Source organism: Lissotriton helveticus, chromosome 7 (genome assembly GCF_964261635.1).
Source record: "Lissotriton helveticus chromosome 7, aLisHel1.1, whole genome shotgun sequence".
Classification (NCBI taxonomy): Eukaryota; Metazoa; Chordata; class Amphibia; order Caudata; family Salamandridae; genus Lissotriton; species Lissotriton helveticus.
The window spans coordinates 1,658,815,966-1,658,840,361 of NC_136068.1; the positions used below are offsets into that span (position 1 = coordinate 1,658,815,966).

The following is a 24,396-nucleotide window of genomic DNA, read 5'->3' on the forward strand; positions in this document are numbered from 1 at the left end:
ACCATTTGGTAATACGAGGAAAATGTCATCATTTTGATTCTCTGGACCCTCAGCAAATTTGACACATAAACACAAATACCCCCGTTATGTCTGCCATGGGTGGAGCGTTCCGCTGTGATATGATAGGACTTAAAGCCATCCAAGTGCTTTTCATTTAAAAGCCAAGTTTCCTGGATACATAATATGTAAAAGTTTTGAATAAACTCCCCCCAAACAGGATTTGAAACTTTGCTTTCCAAACCACAAATGGTCCATGAAACAATCCTTACAAGTCCTCGGGATAGTGGAGGAGTAACCAGCGGAGCATAAACATTATCAATATCAATATCAATAGGGGGCATGGAGGTTTCCCTCTTTGCAGCAGCATCCACACATATTACATCCTTCATCACATTAGAATTATCAACTTCAGGGTTAGCTTGCATTACACAGGTGCTTGTCAGGTTAACATAGATGTAACTGTTTGACCCATAATCTAACACATGGTTAATAGGCAGAGAAGCTATCCTCTGAACTAAATTAGGCGTATTTTGGGCTTTTATTGAAGCCTTTTCTATCTGGTCTCCTTGTTCTAAATTCGCTGCCTGGGTTATACTCTGATGTTTAGGCAGGCCATATCTACTCTTACAAGCTTTTGCGCCTATGTTGTTACCATAGAGTCAGTCACACTCATTGAGGCCAGAGAGTGCTGCAAATCTATTTTGCCCTTCGAAAAAAGGGTACACCCCCTGTCTACCCCAATTCAGTTCACCTGATGGCCTCATCCTAGTTTGGCCCAATCCCTGCCGTATTCTATATTGGGGTGTCCTACCCTGTTGCAACCCATTCCAAGTATCCGATTGTGCTCGATTAGATGGACCATAAAAAAATCCCAATGGTAATATCTCAATGCCCGGTCCCCTGGGACCGCCTCCATACGCAACTTCCCTTAGTATTCTTTCAACTGGAATTGGGCTATTAAAATTGATCACAATACAATCGCCCATTTTGGATTTTTTCGACCTTCCCAGCCAAGACACCCTTCGAGCCATTATAATACTTTGACCAGACATGCTGCCTTCTATAGTATTGCATGACAACCAATGTACAACCTTATTTCTTAGCTGGTGATAGTCTTCCTTATCTCCCTCAGTGAGCGGAGGGACGTTTCATGGTACCACCACCACAGGAGAGGATTGGGGCGTTAGATCAATAATTGGGAGGCTAGCCGCATTTTTTGGAGGTTCAGCCTGATTTTTTGCCCCCTCAATCTGTATTAATGGTAAAGTTAATATGGGGATATTCTGTCTAGAAACTATGGGCCAGATGTAGGTAATTCATATTTACCGACTCTTAAATACCGAATTTTACCGATTCGGTATTTAAGAGTCGGTAAATATGAAGGGGGGAGATGTAGGTATTACAGATTCTGTAAATACCGAATCGTTAAGATTCGGTATTTACCGAATCTGTAAATACCGAATCGGTATTGCCCATTGATTCCTATGGGCCTTGAAGCCCATAGGAATCAATGGGCAATACCGATGCTGTAATTACAGAATCTGTAAATACCGAATTTGGCAAGGGTGCAGGGGGTGTCACTTTGACACTCTCTGGCACCCCAAAAATAGGCATGTGCGCCATGTGGCACACAGACATGCCTTAGGGCATGTCTGTCTGTCACATGGCTAGGTGTGCATGCACACATGTGCATGCACACCTGAATTCGGTATTTTAACACCCAATTGGATTGTGTGTTAAAATACCGAATTTGTAGGGCCTTTGGGACTCAGAAGAGTCCCACCTACATCTGGAAGGTACCGATTCGGTAAAAATACCGATTCGGTATTTTACAGATTCTGTAAATTTACCGATTCGGTAAATATACAGAATCTGTCAAATCTGGCCCCCTACATCTCAAGATGCCAAATACCGGTCGGAAATGGCCGAATTCGGCCGTTTCCGACCGGTATTTGCCACCTACATCTGGCCCTATATCCTTTCCCTCTACAGCAGCTTTGTTGTCTTGACCGCCCTTCATCGTGTCCTCCTTATTTCATGATCGCCTTATTGCATCTGATACACTGTTTGGAGACAAACAAGTAGTAGAAGGAGGAATTTTGGCCTGTTTGCTTAGGTCTATCACAATACCCCCGTTTTCCAGACTAGGTGCTAAGTTAGCCAACACAAGAGAATTCTCTGCAGTTGCCTTTTGTAGTTTATCCATTTTATCATTTATTACTTTTAATCTCTCAATGAGTGGAAGCGTGAATGATTTAAGCAACTGCTCCACTTGAAATATGTTACATGCCCCATCCCTCAATGCAGCTGTAGTTTGTGATAATGGCTGGAGACTAGCTCTAGGTAAAGGATTTGGAAGTATAGGCAAGCACGTGGCTGGAGGTTTAAGTGATGTATTAGCTTTAGTTAGTTTGGGCTTAGTCAGTTTATTTGTTATTTTTGGTATCTTAGGTTTCCTGCCTAATTGGCAGTCCCCTCCCCTCTTTCTTTTGCCCTTTTGTTTTGTACTTATAGGTGTGTTTTTAGGTGCGTCGGTGGCCTGAATTTGCTTGCTGATCAAAACAATTGGGTGAAAATCCTCCCGAGGATAAACTATCACAAGAAGTAATATTCATGGAAGTATTTACAGAGATAGTAGAATGACACCCATCTAAGCCTTTGCCTAGTGAATTGTTGCTAATCGCACTAAGTCTTTGATTATCAGCATGATCCGGTGTAACAGCTTTACCTATATCACCCAGGGATGATCGCTTGGAGCCTATGAGTTCCAGAGATAGCCGCTTCTCAGTGAGGGCTATTTCTCGCTCTAGCAAGACTGCCGCTCTTGTGATGAAATTATCGAGTGTGCCAGTAATGCTGCCCCCTGAAAAACTAGTTGCCGACTTCCTCCCCCTCCCATGATGATGGGCCGTTTTGAGTCAAGAAGAAGGTAGGTGGCAATATCGAATTGTAAGTCACAAAAGAGCATTGAATTACACGGTGTAGTTGTTCCAAGGCCCACGAGTACAGTCTTACCAGCTTATAGAAGAACTTAGGGGGGTGGCCCAGCCCAATCTTGTCCTGCCTTGGACGGCCGTAGAAGGCCCGCCCTTTGCCCGGGCTTCTCCCGGGACGCTCCCGCGCAGCGTGCACTTGAGTCAGTTAAATGTCATGTGCAGTGTCCTGTAGGCGGGGCTGTCAGCCGAACGTGGGAATAGGTGTTTCAGATCGAACAGGGACTCCTGGTTCTTCGAGTCCCTGCTGCGTTTAGCGTGATCTTTTTCATGGCCCCCTCGCCTCGCCACACAGCAACAAGTGCCCCGGTGAAAGTTTCTCCCTGGAGTTTTAAACCCCGCAGCGGCACCCGCGAAGCGGGTGCGGCAAGTTGTGTGGTTTAAGATCTTCCTCCCACAATGTCATCAACAACACCGCGGACAGCAGGGCTCCTCAGCAGATTAACAAAGCATTCCCCGATGAGGCGGTATAGCAGAGGGAATATATCCGTGCAGTGTCCTGTGGGCGGGCTGTCAGCCAAACGCGGGACCAGGTGTTTCAGATCGAGCAGGGACTCCTGGTACTTCGAGTCCCTGCTGCGTTTAGCGCAATCTTTTTCGTGGCCCCCTCGCCTCCACGGCACACACAGCAACAAGTGCCCCGGTGAAAGTTGCTCCCTGGAGTTTTAAACGCCGCAGCGGAAAGTTGTGTGGTTTAAGATCTTTCTCCCACAATGTCATCAACAACACCGTGGACAGCAGGGCTCCTCAGCAGATTAGCAAAGCATTCCACAGACTTGTAGTTTGTTTTATTATAATAACTACTATTGCATAATAAATGCTGGACAATGCATACCACAGCTCTTGAGTTTCTAATGTCCATGCGTAAGTATATTTTCTTGCCCAGGTTTGTTTTCTTCAGTTCTGGCACCTGCCATGGGCCATTTAATGATGACTAAACAAGACTACAGAATGCAAAGGCAAACTAGTTTATACTGTTGCCCACACCCCAGAAATGTCTATATTTTACAAAGTAATTGCTGAACAACCTCTTGTATGTCGCACACCAGAGTCCCGATAAACAAAACATGTCCCCTTTCTTTAAAAACCTATTTTCCTGTATGAATCTTGAAGCATGTGTGTACTGTGTGAACAGGTAAAAAACACACACCACAACCACTGTGTTTATAGCTAACATGGCACGTCTTGCAAAATGATGTGTATACTTGATGCATAGTAAACTATAAGATAAAGCATGAGAATACGGGCTTCTGCTGTATGCTATGCTGCCCACAAGAGGTTCATCAAGAACTAAAAAGCATTAGACAAAAACATCTGACAGGAGTTAGGTGGGTGACCTTTGCCTGCATAGTGTAGATGGGAGTTGTCCTTATATTAGGTACATATGAGGTGATAAAATGGGCTTGTGGGCTGGGGCTCCCTCCCGGGGTGTTTTCGTTGCCCTGCCTCAGCTGTCTCCCAGCCACGCTCTGGGTGCAGACAGAGTTCCTCTCTGGGCCGCCCACACCAGCTGCTCCGGGGCAGCTACAGCCAACAGGTGGCAGGGACGTCTGAGGGGGCTGAGGTCGGTCAGGATAACAAATACAAAAGCACCCATGACTTGTGCAGCACAGTAACATCTAAATAATGGCATGTGTTTATCTTCTCTCTTTCATCCCCGTGGGATCGACCCCGTCCTCTTTTACCCTGCTTTTCTCAGAGCTGCCTCGGCGCACAGCTAGAGTCAGGCTTGGACTATATTACTCTTACACTGACTGCCACTCACCTTTCTCCAACTTGATGCCGGCATTGCCTTTCTCCGAGAAAGGCGGGGCCGGCATCGGCCCCGCCGCAAGTATGGCGGGCACGGCCTCTCCACCCGCTGTCTGTGGTGGGGCGTGCCCTGCCGCGTCACAATGACACGGCGGGCGCGCCTCATCGTGGATTGGACCCAGGACTCCACAGTGACCCAGAAGTGATTGAATCACTTCCGGGTGGCTGGGGACAAAAGGCCAGGCCGGTTAGAACCGGCCTAGACAGTGAGGGGTTTAAAAGGCGGGGGAGCGCGGGAGTCTGCCTCTTTGACCCCGCGCTCCACGGTCTGCCCCCCCAGCCTCTAGGAGGCTGTAATTCTCTTTCCCACCCACCATCCCCTAAAGCAGATATTGGTATTGTGTTTATGAAGGTTGTTTCATATGTTTTTTCCCAATGTATATGGATGACAGGTGTGTCGTACTATTATTTTGTTCCTTAGAACTTTATCCTGTTTACAGGTCATCAATTGTCGTATTTATTGCTATTCCTTGGTCAGGCGGTAAGGTCATGATTGGTGAGCAGTAAATGTGAAGTCCTTAGAGGGCGGCGCCATTCTTGAATGGGGTCGCCCAAGGGAAGAGACAAATGGTCTCTCCTAGAACTCCTGGGGCAGTACAGCAGGTTGGCTGGATGGGTGCAGGGGGGAGAGAGAGGGGGAGTCACGCTTTCTCTAGGCTGGTTGGCCACCCCGCGCGTGCACAATGACGTCAGTAAACGGCACAGGGATGCAAGGGCCGCCTTTAATGAAGTTAATAGAGCTTACGGGGGTAACGGGGGGGAAGTACCCTCGGGGTAAATGGGCCCTCTGCGCATGCGCATTCTGACTGGAGGGGGTGGTTAATTGATAAGGATCTGACACCAGTTAGTGACCTTGCTGTTGACCCAAATAGGATACGCAGAAAAGTAATTACTGTATGATTATGGTTCATATGTTAGATTTGGATAGGAAATACCTTGTACTAGAATTATGTTATGGTTAGCCATCTGATATCTCTATATATTAATTGTAATCAAATGTCATGAAACGTTTTCTGCGTAAATGTGAAAATATTGTTTATTTCAATTTTATTTGATTTTATGTTTTTATAAATATGACCAGGTGTTGTATGACCCCCGCCTCCAAAGAAATCCCTCTCATGTCCGTTTTTAGTAAATGTTGGTTAACACAAGGGGGGGGTGTTTTCCGGTAGTCCCTGGCCATATTCGTCTGTCTCGACAGTGCTTTGCTGCCTTCATTGCCTTCTACTTTGCCTGACTCTGCTTTACTATGCTGCCTGTGTGCAGCTGTGCATCGCGCTAGGGTGCGACACCTCAACATCCAGTTGATGGTCCATTACACATATTTAAGGCTCTTCTAGTTTCCTGTTATAGTTTTCATTGAGAAATGCTGCTTTATTGTTTGCAACAGAATTGCTTCTGTTCTGTCTACTGCAGACAATTATTTACTACGTCAGAAGACCAGTGACTCAGAACAAATTATTGGAGTAAAATATCACAGCCTTGGTATTTTTTTCAAAAAATGCGAAGTACCACCTTGGTGCATATTTCTAATGTAAACCCACAGTTTATCTCGGAGAACCCGCCTCTGAAGACTGACGTTTCAGTTGGTGTGTAGTGCGCAAGATCAAATTGCTGCACAATCACCTCAGCTCGGGTCTAGAAACTGACTACTATTGTATTGGGTACTAATAATTTGTGTATAATAACTCTTAAAAATGAATTCCGCTATGGGTGAAAAAAATCCGGCATAGTTGTGCCTAGTGTTGAATGGAGTGGCATCAGGAGTCCCTCACACTGAAGGGTGGTGTAAGCTACAGAGCAGGCCACGCTTCTATCATGTGGAGTAGAGCGTTAATGCGTCCCCCTCTTCTCTGCCCTTAGTGCAAACACAAAATGCACCAGCAGAGGGCACTACAGTGTCAGCTCCTTGACCGCCTGCCTTATTCCTCTGTAAAGGTATAGGAGAATGTAGTGTGTGTCAAGGCCGGTACAAACATTCAGTCATGTTACACGGACCCCTTACCTCTTTGTTTCTGTGGGTCTATATGGCAGTGCTGCAGCCCCCACGCATACATCGATCTTTTTAATCATAAAGTAAACTGTCTCCGAAAGATCACAATGCTACCCTTTCATTTCACCAACACTCATATGAACGCGGGAGGGATAGGAGGGATAAAAGGGAAAGAGCAATACCTTTATGCACTGCTTCCTTCATCCTTACAGGGGAGCTCAGGGAAAGCGAGAGGGAGGAAGGGGTTAACGGGTGGGTGCATGGTGGGAGGTCGCTTAAGATATAAAGCTGCCGACTTTGGAGCTGGAGAGCAGGGTTCGAGCCTCAGTTAGGCTGTATCAGCTCATCATAAATAAACAGCCATCTTAGAGGGGTGGGGAGAGGCAAATAAAAAAACACAACACACCTGGAGGGGTGAGACAGATAAAAAACACGGTCAAATGAAACCAAGTGAAACAAAAGGTGCAGAGAAACACTGCGGACTTTGGAGCTGGAGAACAGGGTTCAAGCCTTGACCTGGACTGTATTAATAAATTCAAGCCTTGACCTGGACTGTATTATTAATAAATATTAAATAAACAGAGATCTCAGATGGTGGTAGGGAGGACAAATAAAAAAAGCATTGGCAGGGAGAGACAAATAAATGCAATAGGGGGGCAAGAAGCCATCAGATTGTGGGAGGAAGGGGGTGGAGGCATGGGAAGAAAGTAGTCTGTGCAGTAAAGGGGCCAGTGGCCGTGGAAGGACACAAATGAAGACATGTCCATCATAAGGAGGGACAAACAAGCCTACAACCAATCAGAAGGTAGTATTTAAATAGCATTTAAGACACAAGCCAATGAAAATGAGGGGTGGAGAGTGGGTGGAGCTTCCACGCTATAGTGTACAATACATGTCTCAAGAGACAGTGCAAGCGCTGCCTAGGCGAGACCTAAAAATGCATTATGTACAGTCTGTGTATTGCTAAAATCTATATTTTGGAAGCCCTTTTTTATCTTAAACCTTTCTGCGCATTTTGTAGCAGCCTATCTTATACAGTGTGTAATGCAAGTTTAAAATAATGTCTTGCTTGTTAACAGTGCTTTATTTCAGACTGGGATCTCGTAGCACTATACATACAAAGGTCACTGGTCTCCACCGCACAGTCAGGATTCAGTTCTGTTCCCCAAGGATGAATAGTTTCAGGCCTGGACTTTTCTTTTACAAATCCGACTATTTAGGTGTGTTACTTTAATTGGAAGGAAAGTAGCGAATAGGACTACAACTCAGAGAAGGCACCACGTTGGGAAACTAAACTACAGGCGTGAGAGATTGCTTCCTTGGAACATCTGGTAACCCTAAACTGTTTGCACTTAGTCTAAAAGATGCCTTATAGTGCTGCAGTCCGATCTTCTTAGTGCAAAAATCACTCTACCTAAGGTCCTAACCAATCCAATCCAAAAATTATTTATTTCGGTCTTTTAGACCATAAAAGATACAATAAAACATTCAGCATTTAAAAACATCCAATATATAAAAGACATAGCATAAAAATACATTTCATTAGAAGTCCAGAGGTACTAACCATCCTTTTGACCTTTAACAAAATTACAGGTATGCAGTGTCAGCATCTGATCACGGAGAGACCAGAAATGCCTTTCACCATCACAGGAATTATGAAAAAATGCAAAACCGTGCGAAAAGCACGCAGTACCTTATCCCTCCCTCTCTGTGAACTTTCATACAAGACACAACCCTCAGGTGACATTATTATTGTTATATTAATAATAATATATTATGTATTTATTATATAGCGCCCTACACGCAGTTCTGCTGTCTCCAAGCGCTGTAAATAATACCTAAGGCCCTGTCTCTCTCGTCAAGGACGCTATTAAACAGACTAGTGCAGTCTGCGACTTGTAGTTCTGATGTGCTTCAAACCAGCACAAAGATTAGCATCCACGTAAGAAAACAAGAACCACAAAAAAACAGTGCACAGAATGTCCTCTTCCTCGTGTGTTGCTCCTTCTTTGGCAAATGCGGGCTCAAGCATTCCAGGTGTAGGCGATTCTTGCCTTGAGCAAGGAGAAGGGCGTGGCCGAGCTCGGCAGAGCCCTGCTGCCGCTTGTCTGAGGTGTAAACTGCAGCAACATGCAAGAAGGAAGGGAAACATCTCCCATCCTCGGCGCCGACACGACCTTCAACAGCAGGTAAGGAAACGGCGGATTTAATAAATGTTAGGCTTGAACTTCCGGAAGCCTTGCTCGCGCCTCCTTCAAGCGCTTCTGTTTTCCTAACCACAAAACCCATGGAATCTGTAAAGTAACAGAAGTGACGGAGGAAGACAGGAAAGGTCCAAACACAAACACGAGCTGTGTTGACTTCTGTCTGCCTGCTAAAAGGGTCTTTGTTTTCCGGAATCCGAGCGTGCCAGCCAGGTATTCAAATTAACCATACTTGGAAACCACCTGCGATTCTGAGCTGCCAAGTTGAAAAGGCAGCAGAGGCCGGGTTTGCAAATATATTTCCGTTCTTATGAGTACTACAGCGGGGACGGGAGCCCCATGCTGTCCCAGGTACAGTGTTAACCTCTCAATCAGTCCCAGCACTTTACTGTTAGGTCTGTTCTTTGAGACAGCTTTGTTATCTGAGTAACCTCAAACATTATATATATATAGAGGGGCTTTTAGTCTATGCTCTTTGCTCATTGGCCTGTTGAAATGTATTTCGCACTTTGCCCCTCCCACAGCAGCATAGCGCACTGGGCGATACAGCCCACTTCAGCATTCGCTCCCTTTACTTTGAGTGACTTCACTCAGCCTCTTTAAATGGTTTACATTTAGCATTAAAGGTCTACACTTTGATTGTTGTGTGATTTGGGGAAAACACTGCTGCTGGTTTGATGATTGCGGTTTAATTCCCTAACCTTGGAATAATTTCGGGGATATTTGCTGTTCTTCCATATAAACAGAAGAGAAAGAGTACCCTAATGAGGCAGCTTAAACGTCCGTCCAAGTTTATAATGTTCGAGGACTGAAAGCCGGACACCTGGGTTTGCCTACACAAGGACATTCAAACTTTGTGTAGTGCTTTTGCCTGTTACACTTGTGCGTGCATCTAGACACACAGGTGCGCATGGCTTGAACTGGGTTATGTATTATTGCATATTAACAGCTATCGGATCCATGAGGAGGGTCAAAGGGCAGAACGGGTCTACTGGGGCACAACTGTGGTGATTGAGGTCGTTTGTCTTCTGTGTCCTGAGGTCTGTTCTCCTGTGGCTCTGCAAGTTAGGTCACGTAACCATGCTTTGATTGATTCTCTGGGTGGCATGGAGTGGGCGAGCTTCTACGCATGGCAGATGCTAAACTCAACCCTCATCTGAAAGATGCAATGGCGCATGCTGTCCATATCACTACTTGTCTGAGAAAAAGAAAACTTTTTAGTAGTACAGTAAAATGAAATGCTGCGCACCGAAACTAGGTTCATTCCCAGGTTCGATAACACTACAGGCTTATACCCATTCTTAGTGTCAGTTCCTGACCCTCTATGGAGGTCTAACACAGAGGCACCAGCTCCCAACCAACTATGGTGATTCAGAAGTACATGAAAACTTTGGGTAAAAATTGTTACAGATGAGAACTCACTTTTTGGTCTTTATAGGAAATTTCTAAATGTAGGTACCTGTAAGTGGGTTCAGTTCATATCGTGCCTTAGAGTTTCTATTAACACTTATTACTTTTCTCAGCGTATCGTTCTAGTGCAAGGCAGAGTCGCTCATCACTGCTTTGTGTTTTCATGTCTTCAGGTGATGTCCTTTCACCTCTGGGAGACTGACTGTCATGTAGCCATTGGTCATCGATCATAACAGCTGTTCGAGGAATTAGCCGAGCACTCCTTTCCTCAGACAAGAATTTGAATAAGTCTGATTTGGGATAGTTCCCTTTTCAAATTTCATTTTAGTGATGATGCTGGCTTCAAGTACGAGTATCCGAAACATGGGCATGAGGAAACTTGGATACCCTGCATCTGGCTGTTGTCGTTTCTTCTGAAGTAGCAGTCTGGATAAGGCAAAAGGGAAGGCCATGCCTAGAAACGTCCTCACATGTAAGAGCAGAATCTGCTAACACCCCCTCTACCCTACCATCCATCAAATGTCAGTACACAGGAAGAGCTAATCTGCAATTGTCTGCTAAGAGGTCTTAAAAGAATGCCAAAGAGTGGCCCTGTCTCCGTCCGCCCTAACCTCAGTGTATGGGTCTCATCCCTTCAGCACCAGCAATGCAGGCAATACACTTTCACTGCCTAGAGAAGCTGCATCCGAATCACTGTCTTCTTCTCCCTACTACCAGTATGGAATCTTCCTACCAACCAAACCTTACATACAGGCAGACAAGCGGTCCGTGCAAGGGTCTAGGTGTCAACGCATATCATACAAAGTGCAAAGTTACATGAGTAGGACTGGAAGGCTGCACGCCTTCTGAAACTGAAAAAGTCTACTCGGTACTATCCCAGAAAGACCTACGAGCCAAAAAAACTACGGTAAACAAATGTGAGGAACACCTCAACAACCAAGGGACAGGCACAGTATATAGAGAACCTTCCTGTGATACCCGGTTTTGTTTACACTTGATTTATTAACAGCCCAGATCGCATATTCAACCTCAGGAGCCTTCCCTTGGTGGCTCAGACTGTGTCATTCGGGGCAAAAAAGGTTGTTACCAAGGGTAAACAAAATGGGGTGTCACAGGAACGTTAAGATGCATGATCCTCTGTATAACTTGCTTGGAAAATCTGTGGTGTGAAGCAGCGGACAAGAGAAGTTCACTGGTGACAAAATCCATAACTTATAAAATCAGCACTAGGCTAGCTGAATGTGTACGAAGTGTATTGCCCCCAAAATAGTGTAAATTCATTGAGACAAGAAATTGTTGGTTGACCAAACGGATTAGGAGCATTATATAATCTGTAGACTCCCCCTTCGTATCTTTACATCACAAGAGATTTTGCTACTACAATTATGATCAATGTTTTTAATAATAATGGTCTGGGAGGAATATAAAATTGCTGTACTGAGTAAGGTGGTGTTCCAGAAATAAAACTTGGCCACCGAAACGCGTTAATGATTAAAACAGAAACATAATCCACTAACACTGAACAATTGTATATGATCAATTCATGATTGCACAGTGATAAGATTGTCGAATATGCACAATTCGAAAAGCTCTATATGAGCTTTTGGTTTTTTAGTATTTCTTCCTTTGGCAAATCTTGTTTATTCCATGTTGAAAATGACTTAGTCGGTGATTTTTAATACAAAAATAAATATTTTAATAACTGTTTTAGAATGTTATGTGGTTTGTGTTTAACATTGTTTTCAGAATATTGAGCCCTGATCTAAGAGCCAGAGCTACCACCTTTGGAACTAAGGAACTAAGGTGCTCATTAGGATGGCGGACGGACCTGCGTCTGTCCGCCACCCCAGAGGAGGAGGGACCATCCGCAGGGGCAGCGGCGGTCCCTCCAGTGCAATTAGGATGTGACCGCCACCCTGGCGGTCACATCCTCAATATTTAACATTGCGGCGGGTGCTGCTTGAAGCAGCACCCGCCGCAAGGTTAAATATGCATGCTTAGCATTTGCATGCACAAAGCGGCAGGCACCGCGCGGTGCCTCCCCCTTCGTGCACGCAAATGCAGGGGGGTACCATAGGTGCACCCCCCACTCACCCTGGGGGCCCACAACGGGCCCCCAAAGAAATCACCGTAAGCCTTTCCACGGCGGAGAAGCCGCCGCAGAAAGGCATCTGTTAACCCCCATCCTAATAGAGCATATTAGAGCTTTTCCGCCGTGGTCGTAAGGTGACCACGGCGGAAAAGCAGCGGACGGTCTTCCTGACCCCCCAGCCATCCTAATCTGGCGGGGGGTCTTTGAAGGCTCCGCTTCGGTTTTTCCGCATCCTCCGGGCCGGCGGACACTTCCGCCGGCCCGGAGGATGCGGAAAAACCGCAATCCTAATGAGGCCCTAGGTTCGATTCCCAGCACAGGCTCAACATCTGTAATTATGAATAAATGACTTAATCTCACCGTCAAAATTAGTGTAGATTTATTTTATAAGCCCAGTGCATACGCTGAATTGTCGTTTTATCTGGGCAAAAAGTTTGGGATACCAATTTCACCTACCGTCTGGTCACTTATGGTAGGGGTATTAATCTGTTCAGCATGCTGGGAAAAGCCCCTCCTAACCTACCATTTTTTAAAAATATACTGAACTGCAAACCACTCCAATATTTTGTTGATTCCACTTAAGTAAAGTTCAGTTTGCATAAGTTATATTTATTTGTTAATTTTGAGCTTTAAATAATGAATGAATGAGAGTGATTTATAAAGTGCAACTCCAGCCCTGGGGCGTCTTGGCGCTTTAGAGATGGCTACAGTTGCAGGAGAGGTAGTCCTTGTAAATACTCTTACCCCCAGATGCATCAAGCATCCATTTTGCGATTCCTTATTAGCGAAAAATAAGGATTCGCTAATAAGGAATAGCAAAATGCCATGCATGAAGAACTCGCTTTAAAAAAAGCGATTTCCTAAAAGTCCTTAATTGCGACTCGCAAATTGCGAATCGCAAAATACCTCCCCATTCATTCCTATGGGCCTAGAGGCCCATAGGAATGAATGGGAAGACATTCTCAATTAGCGATTAGCAATTAGCGAATTGCAAATTGAGAATGCAATTTCAAGGGTGCAGGGGTGTCCAAAGGACACCCTGTGGCACCCCTGAAATCTGCATAGGGGTACATCTTGCACACACACATGCCCTAAGGGCATGTGTGTGTGTAAAATGGAACTTTGAAAAATTCACTTTAGTGCATTTTTCAATGTTTTTGCAAATTACCATGAAGTTCAACTTCATGGTAATTTGCTACTCCTATTAGCGCAATCGCTATTTTTTTTTGTTTGATGCATAGCATTTAAGGAATCTCAATTTGGGATTCCTTCAATGCAGTCTCAATTTAGAGATTCCTTAATTGCGATTTTTGCATTTGGGATGATGCATCCCAAATGCAAAAATACAGATCGCAAAGGGGCAGATTCTGAGAATCTGCCCGTTTGCGACCTGTTTTTTGCTTGATGCATCTGGGCCTAAATCTCCTAATCTTGAGAGAACAAACAGGTTTTCAAGGCCTCTCTAAAGGGAAATATGGAAGGAGCGGCTTTAAGTTGAAACGGAAGGTTATTCCAGATCAGAGTTGTGGTCCTGAAAAAGCTCTCCCGTTCTCCCTTACCCCTCCCCCCATGTTGTCCTCTGGAAGGGCGGGACTACAAGGTTCGTAACTGAGCCTGAACGTAGTGTCCTCCCTGGGGTATACCATTTGAGCTGTTCCTTAAACTGGGCTGGCCCTGGTCCCTGCAAGGATTTGTAGGACAGGCAAAGTGCCTTGAACCTAACACATTGTTTAACTGGGAGCCAGTGAAGTTTCCTGATGGCTCTTCTGATTGGATTCAAATTTAGGAATTTGAAAGAGAAAAGAGGCAGCCGCATTCTGCAAAGTCTGAAGCTTATTCTGAGAACCTGATGCAAGATTAAGATATAGGCTATTGCAATAATCGAACCTTGAAAGTACCAGTGCAATGATTACTGTCTTCAAAAGCTCTGATGGCAAGAATTGTGATTTTTTTTTTTACTAGCCTCTGAGAGCAAAATGAGGCAGATGTAACTTTATTCACTTGACCTGTAAGTTTCATTTCTTTATCCACCAAAAAACCTAGGTTTTTTACTTTATTTGCTTGTTCTGGGAGAGGGCCTAACTCAGGGGGCCACTATTCCAGCGTCCAAAACGATGGATTGTTGCCAAAAATGATAACCACAGTTTTTGCAGCATTTAGCTTAAGACAAGTGTTGTCCAGCCAATTGCTTACATCGCTCATGCAGGTTCTAAATGCAAGGCCAGAGTTGTACTCCTGTTTCACCAATGACACCACAATTTGCGTGTCATCTGCATATGAGGCTAAAGAGAAGCCATATTTTTTGATAAGTGTAGCCAGCGGTGTGACATAAAGATTGAACAATGTTGTGCTTAGTGCGGAGCACTGTGAGACTCCGCATGGCAGAGAGAAGGGCCTGGATATAAATTTGCCCAACAACACTCTGTTGCATGTTAGCTGAATAGAATTGGAGGAGACGAAGAGCTGTATCCTCTATCCCCAAACTCTGCATACAATCAACCAGAATGTTGTGGTTGACCTATGAAATGGGGCAGAGAGGTCCAACAGAATCAGAGCCACAGTCCCTCCCCTTTCGAGCGTTTCACAGATTTCCTCAGTGGCTACCACCAAGACCGATTCAGTGCTATGGTTTTTCCTAAACCCATATTGGGTATCATCCAACATACAGTGTTCTCTGATGTGCTCCAATAGCTGTTCATTCATTACTTTCCCTTCCAACTTAGCAGCATAGGGAAGTCTGGAAATAGGGCGATCATTATTCTGATCCAGTACATTAAGGTTATCCTTTTTAAGAAGAGGCAGAACAGAGGCAGATTTCCAATGTGCAGGGAAAGCACCGTCTGTGAACATTATATTGAAAATTTCTCCAGATGTTATGCCACTTGTGCTGGAATAATGTGCATTATTTTTGCAGGACAGTGGTCTTGCAGAGCACCAGATATTCTTCATGGAATAGCTCTAAATATCACCATCCAGTTGCTTCAGAGTGCAGAGTTACTTGCAATATTTAAATACTAGAAGAGAGAAGTGAGCTTAAAGTTCATTCAAGAGAGAATTTTGATCATTTTCTATTCCAAACATTGATATTTGCTTTCGCTTTTCTGAGTAGAGCTGTCATCAAGAGTTTCCATTATTTTAAATGATTAAATTCCAAACCCAATCTGTGGTTGAGGGTATCCCACAAGCTAGGACTGTGTTCTTCCGTCCATTTTCTTCTTTTTTAATTTTTTTTTACGGTTATTGTGTTTCAACAGCCACGGCCTGTGTAGGGCGTTAAACTGGGCGGTGACGTGGGGCGGGACAGTGTAAAATATGAGAAACGGATGAATACAGGTAAGTAACGTAAAAAATAAATAAAAAGAATTTTGTTGCGCGCGCTGCAACACCATATGCGATGCAGCAACCACAACAAAATGTGTTTTATTTAATTTTTACATTACATACCCGTAATTGTCAGTTTCCCATATTTTACACCCACCTCCACCCACGTCACCGCCCGGTGTAACGCCCTACACGGGCCGTCGCTGTGTTTCAATACATTTTATACAAACAAAGATTAGTTCCGCAACTTGACATTCATTAACAGGTCCACTGACAGTACACAACTTGATTGTTCCTGAATATCCTACCCTCCACATTCTCCCTTCTAGTGTTATACATTTCAAAATGTAATTTGTAGCCAAGTTGTGATAGCCACAGTGTGTCTACTAATAAAGTTGGTTCTCTGTTTCTAAAGCTGTCAGGTTTTTATCTTCAGAACTTTTATTTCAGTATATTGTTAGTGCTCTTAATATCTTTGGGCACATTAATTATGGATAACTATTCCATGAGTAACTATTCCATAGATGACCTACCAATGGGTTTCAAAAATGCTAAATATATTCCTTTCACTTCTTAGGTGAGCATTGCATTTGTTTTCATATCCTTCCCAACCAGTCATTCAGCTATTTATTTATGTATTTATTTATTGGGGAGGGGCCAGGCAGTCCTTCCTGTGTCTTCCACAACTCTAGCTGTGTTCTGAAGGGGGTCCCTAATGGTGCCACATTTATACCTGTCACAAGCCTATGGGTGTGACTCCTGGAGTCCTGGACCCTCCTTAAACAATAAACCCGCTTTTGATGCAGTTCCTGGTGGCCTGGTAGCAAACAATCCCACACTGCACATCTCTGCCCCAAAACGAACATTTCTTTCTTTGTGAAGAACGCCCTGTGCTTACCCAGATAAGTGGCTATGGAAATGGTTAAACTCTTTCTTAGTTCCCTCTAAATTCTGGGTCATCTCCACCTCCCAATGGGTTTGGAGACAGCCTGACTGGAAAGACAAAAGTGAAGCAGGCCCAGGTGCATCTGCCAGTAGCAGGATAGAAATCCTGTGAAGATATAAAAGGAGCTGGGTAAGGCCCCCAGGACATCCTGTCATGGAAGTGTTAGAAAATGGGTTTCAGGTTGGCAGAGGTATGTCCCCTGTCCAAGCAGGATCCACAGTCCTAGTCACGGTAAGTTACAAACGCCCCCTAAATGAACTTTTGCTCACCCTATGGTAGCTTGACACAGAGTAATCAGATTTAACTTAACAGGCAATGTGTAGAGTATTTGTGCGACACATACAACAATGAAAACACCAGACAAAAAGATACCACATTAGACCATGGAACACAACAAGAGACCGGATAATTGTGTCTCAAGGAAGTCTTCTGCAAAAAATAACAGACTAAACACGCTGTTCATTGCAAACATATTGTAAGGAACAGGAGATCACTGGATCCAATGACCCTTGACGATCAATATACACAGTGGGGAAATATTAATTTATCCAAAGGAGACTTCCTTGAGACTTAATCATCTGGTCTTGTATTTAATGGTCTACTCTAGACATTTTTTGGCTTTTGTGCTCAAAAACTATTTGTATCCTGATGATGACCCTTTAATTGCTAGGGTAGAAAGTACGCTATCAGTGCTTTACTGGCAAATTGGGAATGCACCCATAGTTGTTTCCATCTTGTGTGGACTATTTGATTGAATTGTAGACTCTTTGCCATACTCTATATTTTTGTTAACACTATACAATGTTTGAATGTATCTGTTTAAGTAATAAGTCTAGCACAAACTGTTTCTGTATTATATTACTTTGTGTTGTGATTCTTTTGAAACATGTAATTTCTAATAATAAAAACACATCTTTGTGTTTGGGCAGGCACCTTTTCTTTCTCTCTTTTTCCATAGATTCACATATCTATTAGTGTAAAGATGTTTTGCAAAAAATAGTGTTTTGCATTTGTTGATTGCTTTTTCAATGTAAACAGTCAATCTACTGGAACCTTTGTTTATACATGAGAACCTTTTTAAAAGTGGCATTTTAAGGCTTGCAACTTAAAATACAACCGCATTATAAGTTATGATATTAAATTGTGAGACCAGAAATACCAAACTGGAAAAGTCTATTTCTTCGCAATTGGGATTTACACTTAATTTACACTTAAAAGTTATATTAAGGTATTCCCAATATTAACCTAAGGAAGCAGTGCAGTAGTGAAAACCCCATTTAAGAGTTTTTAACTACCAGGACATGTAAAACCTAAAAGCACTTGTCCTAATTTTTAAATGCACTGCACCCTGCTCATGGGCTGTCCAGGACCTACTTTAGGGCTTTATGAATTAAAAAGGAAGGCTTGGGGCTGGCAAGAGGGTGAACTTGCAATTCAACATGGCAGTTCAAAACTGCACACACAGGCTCTGCAATGGCAGGCCCGAGACATGTTTGAAGGGCTACTTAAGTGGGTGGCACAATCGGTGCTGCAGTCCTACTAGTAGCATTTAATGTACATGCCCTGGTCACAGGCCTGTAGTGCAGTTTACTGTGGACCTAATAGTAAATTAAATATGCCAATTGTGGATAAGCCAATTATACAATTTCTAAAGTAGAGAGCACATGCACATTAGCACTTGTTTACTAGAAAACAACACAGGGTCGTGGCTCTGACCCAGTGAGGCTATGCCCTATGCAATAAAAGAACAACACAATTGCCAGTACTGGATTAGACTTTCTGTCTTAATAGAAATGACCTTTATGAATGAAACATACCGGTCCGTTTTATGAATTACGTCACTAGTTTGTTTATTTAACTAATGCATTTTTTCCCCTTTAAATCATTTTTTCTCCATGTTACAGGAAGTTTTATTGTGCATATATGAACAGATGAAAAAACAATACAATTAGTAACATCAAAAAATTGTTTCAATATACAATATCCTTGCAAAGTTGACACACATCCTACCCATACTTTGGCCAAATCATACATCCCTCTTTCATACAAAACCACAATATTTACAACAGACTTTTAGGTGACCCTATGTCAGAAAACACAAGTTCTTTGTACATATGAATATAAACATTAATAAATTCCTTATTTTAGAGTCCTACTCCGTCAGTACTGTCCCTTGGACATAAATCCTTATTTGCAACACAATAGTCGTCCCGTTGGCTGAGCCTTCCTTTTATGTCACCTCCCCTTGGGTCCTTCTCAATTTTAGAAATGATAGTCCATTTCAAATCCTCTTCCTTGTGGTCTTTTGCCAACCAATGTTGGACCAATGGTGCATTTGGTGTTTCCTTTCTTATTCTCGATTTGTGCTGCGTGATCCGTTGTCGTGCCTCCTGAGTGGTCTTACCTATATACAATTTAGGACAAGGACATGTAATTCCATAAATTACATTCTTAGTCTGGCAGTTTGTAAAGGTCTCGTGTTTCCAGTGAATGCCGTTAAACGTAAACACTGTTCCTTCATTTGTCTGTGCGCAGCAGGAGCAATTCCCACACTTATGGTGGCCCACAACTGGGGGTAGCCCCATCATACCTCTTAGTGTTGGTTTTGAAGCAGGGGGCAGTGCAGCCCTCACAATGTGGTTTGATACGCTTCTTTCTTTTTTGAAGGCGAAAAGTGGTGGTTCTCTTAGATCCGGATGTAGGTTTTTAACCAGATGCCAGTTTTGCATCACCATCTTTCGCAACTGATGGGCATTGGAGCCAAATGTTGAAACGCATACAATCCTTGATTGTTCTGGGCGTACTTTCTTTTGTAATAGTGTTTCCCTAGGGACCCACCATGCTCTCCTTAGAGAGTTTTTTAACAGTTTTTTAGGATATCCTCTCGCCAATAATTGCTCCATTAGTCCATTAGCATGAAAAAAATATTATATTCCTCTTTGTTTGGGCAATTTCTCAGAATCAAGAGGAATTGTTCAAAGGGCAGATTTTGTTTGAGACTTCTGGGATGATGACTTGTATCGTGAAGTGCTTTGTTTTGATCAGTTGGTTTGCGAAACAATGTTGTCCCTAGGGACCCTCCACTGCATATACTTTGACATCCAAGAACGTAGTGCTTTTGTTGGAAGAGGTGAAACTGAATTTGATATCCTCCATCCTCTGGTTAATCCAAGTCATGAACTCGTTAAGTTTTTCTTGAGTACCTGACCGGACTGGGTCAAAATCCTACATTAATATGGCAAGGTTTTTTTTACATTTATCCATTGTTTGAATTAACATACTCTGGTGTCGACTCGGGACATGTGCTATCTGACATTCGAATTTGGGTATGATTTCCCCAGATGTCCTAACAAACGTTGTTGCACAAACACGATTGACGCTTGGGCTTAATAAAGCTCTGTGGTTTTGAAGTTCGGACCACGATCACATGATCTCGAACAGAGTGCCGAACACAGTGTTTTGAGCCCGTGAGACTGATGCCACTGGTAAGAAGGTTTCCATTGCGCCGATTTTCCTTTCAGCTAAATCCACACTGCCTGTGACTCTAATCTGCCCCCACTCCGTGTGTGTTTTTGTACAGGGCCCCATTCAAGAGCCCCCGTTGGGCAGCTTCCAAAATACCCCTGGGCTTAGTTCCAAGCCACATAGCCCTGGTAAGCACACTGCAGTAGCACCGCAGTTTTTACCTTCACCCACAGCAGGACTGTTGTGGGATGTTATAAGTAATACGCTCTCCTCCTTCCTTTCCCCCCCTCTAAATTGATATGGTGCCACCACACGAATAATTAGGTAAGCGACTGACTGTGATGTTCAGTTTGGTGTTTCTGACTTGATCAAGCAAATGTGTCTGACAGCAGTCCTGTCTGTGTCTTTTTGTCTAGTGTACCAAGCGGGATCTGTGTCCTCCGAACCTTATTAACCTAAGGGATTTCAGTCACAGCTACAAGGTATGGTGTTGATCACCGGTTAGTGGTGATTACTAGAGTGATTGATAGGAGTTTAGTAGTGGTTTTAAATGAGTATATATGTTTTGTGTTTTGTAGAGATTTTTTGGTCCTGAGGAGAACCCCGCAATTGGTGGTTCGAAACGCGTCGACCTGACCGGACCCTGTGTCAATTTGAATAAACAGATGACTATTGTGTTGCAAATAAGGATTTATGTCCAAGGGACAGTACTGACGGAGTAGAACTCTAAAATAAGGAATTTATTAATGTTTATATTCATATGTACAAAGAACTTGTGTTTTCTGACATAGGGTCACCTAAAAGTCTGTTGTAAATATTGTTGTTTTGTATGAATGAGGGATGTATGATTTGGCCAAAGTATGGGTAGGATGTGAGTCAACTTTGCAATGATATTGTATATTGAAACAATGTTTTGATGTTACTAATTGTATTGTTTTTTCATCTGTTTATATATGCACAAAAAAAGTTCCTGTAACATGGAGAAAAAATGATTTAAAAGAAAAAAAAAATTAATTAGTTAAATAAACAAACTACTGACGTAATTCATAAAACGGACCGGTATGTTTCATTCATAAAGGTCATTTCTATTAAGACAGAAAGTCTAATCCAGTACTGGTAATTGTGTTGTTCTTTTATTACATTAGCACTTGTTAGCAGTCGTTAAGTGCCCAGAAACCGAAAGTCAGCAAAAACAAAATCCAGGCAAAACAGGAGGTCTTAAGCAAAATGTGTGGTCCTACCTTACTACACCTCACTCTACCACTGGGGTGACTTCATTTTAGGTTGTTATGGGGGAGTAATTTCAATGTGCCTATGCTTCCTAATGTGTTTGGGTCTACTCATGAATATTATTTTGATGATCTGGAGTCGCTTGATGAAAAAGTTTGCAGCTGTGCTCATAAAAAAATAAAATGTATGTTGACAATAAGAAGAATGCTAAAGAGATTAAGTTTGAAGTGGTACATTGGGTTCTTGTCAAAAGACCCATTAAAGATACTAAGGGAGAATCAACATTTTTATTACCTGCCAAGATAGATAGTTTCTGAAACATCTGCTCTTTTGAATGGTAAAGGTTGGTGGGAAAAACATTGTGTTTTCCCCTTTATAGACTTCATTATGCAGACATAAAATCTTGAAAATGTTGTGAACTCGAACACTGATGTTGGTTCTTGTTTAGAAACGGATGTCAGTCTCAGGATCACTTCGGACCATCTTTCTAGTAATACCTATGATACCACGAATAGGAACGTGTGTATTAGTTCTGAAGTAGGTACTAGTGATGTTACTTGTGAAAAGGATGTTAGTTCTTCTTTGCCTTCATTTAAGGGTGTTTCTACTGGGTTCAATTAAGAAGTGGTTTTGAGTAATGAAACTCGACTTGGACGTAAAGTTGAATTACCTGGTAAGCTTATGGATTATGAATTATCTTGAATTCACATTTGCCTGGCCTATGTTTCTTTGATGAAGATTTGACCTTGTTTTGTTTGAGATAGGGGAATGATGTTAATGTTTTTTATTTTATGTTTGTATTTTATTTAATCTAGGAAAACGTTATTTAGTTTTGTTTTGGGAAGGGGTCGATGTTCTGTTCTCCTTTTATGACATCATTTGGTCACATGCACAGTATATGTATTTCTTTGGTGTTATACATTCTGTAGTTCTATTTGTTTGACTTGTATTCCCCTTCTAGAGGGGTTTCTCTGGTTCTGAATGGTCGGGTACTACTTATCATTCATGTCTGCTGGACGCTAACCTGGTTGTGGGCTCTTTACTCCAAATAAACATCTTAATGAAACTTCTATTGGAGTCTGATAGCATTACTGCTACAAGAGGCTTTAAGCAGGAAGCATTCATAGTTACACAAAATTGGACTTAACTATCAAGTCTATTGGTTTGTTTTTTTATTATTAACGTGTATTGCTGTCAGAAGCATTGTGTTGTTCTTTTAAGGATATTTTACATCCAAATAAAGAGTATTATTATTATTATTATTATTAATATTATTAATATTATCAAGATGGATTTTGTTTAACTGTTAGAATGTGTCCTTGAAGTATTTTCCTAGCTGTGGATTGAAGAAAAGAGAAGCAATTACAATGTATTCTTACAAATCAGCTTACCTCCCAGACTACAAACATAAATTAACTATCTCAATCACAACAGACATGAATACAATATTTTCAATTTCTCTTAAATGTGAAATTAATATAAAAACATATCCCCCTCAGAATAACTAGGTAATTTTAAATAGTTTTCAGTTGCTATCCAAATTAAATTAAACTAGAAATGTTCTCCTAAACCATTCATGAGTAGACCATTAAATCAATAGGTTACAATCCTCAATCATTATGGAGCTCATATTAAATTGTAAAACGTTTTCCCATTTGTTTCAAGAATAAATCATTCTATGTTGGTGCCTGAGCCAACACGTGTTTCACAGCTTCCTCTCGCTTCTTCAGGTCTGTTGCAGGTGAATTCACTTTAATATCCAATATATCTTGAGGTGCCTCACATTCACATCAATGCATGACACCAATCCATTCTTGACATAAAATCCATAATCCTTCACTATAAATTCATTGAGTGCGCCTTGATATCCCTATGTCATGTTTCTTTACACATAGAAACTTTGCCCATATTTCTCTCCATGGCCACCTCCAACACCAAGTCAGCCCAAATAAGCAACTTTGTAGGTATGCGCATCCAAGTTCAGCCTGATGAAACTTGTTATAGCCCCACAAAATTGGACTTTACCATAACGTTGGATTTTGTTTAACTATTAGAACATGTCCTTGAAGTATCTTCCTAGCTTTTACCAATCCGAAATTAGCTTTCTCATATGGAAGAGTAGTCCAGTACTTTGTTATGGCACAGCCAGCTTTGCCACAATGTAAATAGGTGTTAAACAATTTTTCGCTGTAAAGACCTGTGAAACAATAGGTTTCTACATGTTCTCTGTTTAAATAACGTGCATTTGGGCTAGTAAGGCCAAATTTAGAGGTGACTTATTAGTAAGAAAAAGGGAAGATTTAGGCCTGTCAAAAAGGATATTTTGACAGGTCAAATGTCAATTTAACAACTGCACAGCCAGTCTGAATGGGCAGGCCTGAAGCCATGTTCTACATGCTCCTTATAGTGATATCACAATATTTGCTGTAGCCGCTGGTGAGATCTAACTTACTGGCCCTGGTCACAAGTATAGGGTACCCTTGGGTCCATAAACCTGGGAGTTACAGGTCAGTCAAATGTGCAAATCAGGGAAACAGCCATTTTAACAAGTTTTTAGAGGTCCGAGCACCTGCACAGGGGTCGGGGCAACAGGTTCCCAGTGCACGGAGTCAAAAAGCTTTGTCTATATCAAGGGATATTTTTTCAAGTTTTTTCCACTCCTGTATTAATACTCCTGAATTAATGAATGACCATTTTGATGCAGTTTGGATTTATTTTATTTGTTTGTTTGGTAAAGCACCGAATCACCCCCAACGGGGTATCTCTGCTTTGTGGACGTGCTAGGCCGAAGAAGGGAATAAGTTAAAATAATACCGTTTTGAGGAGCCTTCTAAATTGAAGGTGGTCAAGGCATTGCCACAGGTAGGAGGGGAGCTGGTTTCAATAGAGAGAAAGCTTTCCAACCATCCTCGATTTTCTTCTTTTTTTTT

The 24,396-nt window shown here is 42.5% G+C and overlaps 1 protein-coding gene across 7 annotated transcripts in view; it reads left to right on the forward strand.

Annotated features, from left to right (window-relative positions):
- LOC144770644 (B-cell receptor CD22-like) overlaps positions 1-24,396 on the forward strand; it is a 681,379-nt gene that overhangs the window by 110,252 nt on the left and 546,731 nt on the right. For 2 of the 7 annotated variants that reach the window (XM_078655345.1, XM_078655343.1), the window contains exon 1: positions 8,673-8,987. The exons of the other annotated variants lie outside the window; for them this stretch is intronic. The gene's annotated coding sequence lies outside the window, so the exon portion shown is untranslated. Of the gene's footprint in view, positions 1-8,672; positions 8,988-24,396 lie in introns of those variants that run through there. 7 annotated transcript variants of the gene reach the window in all.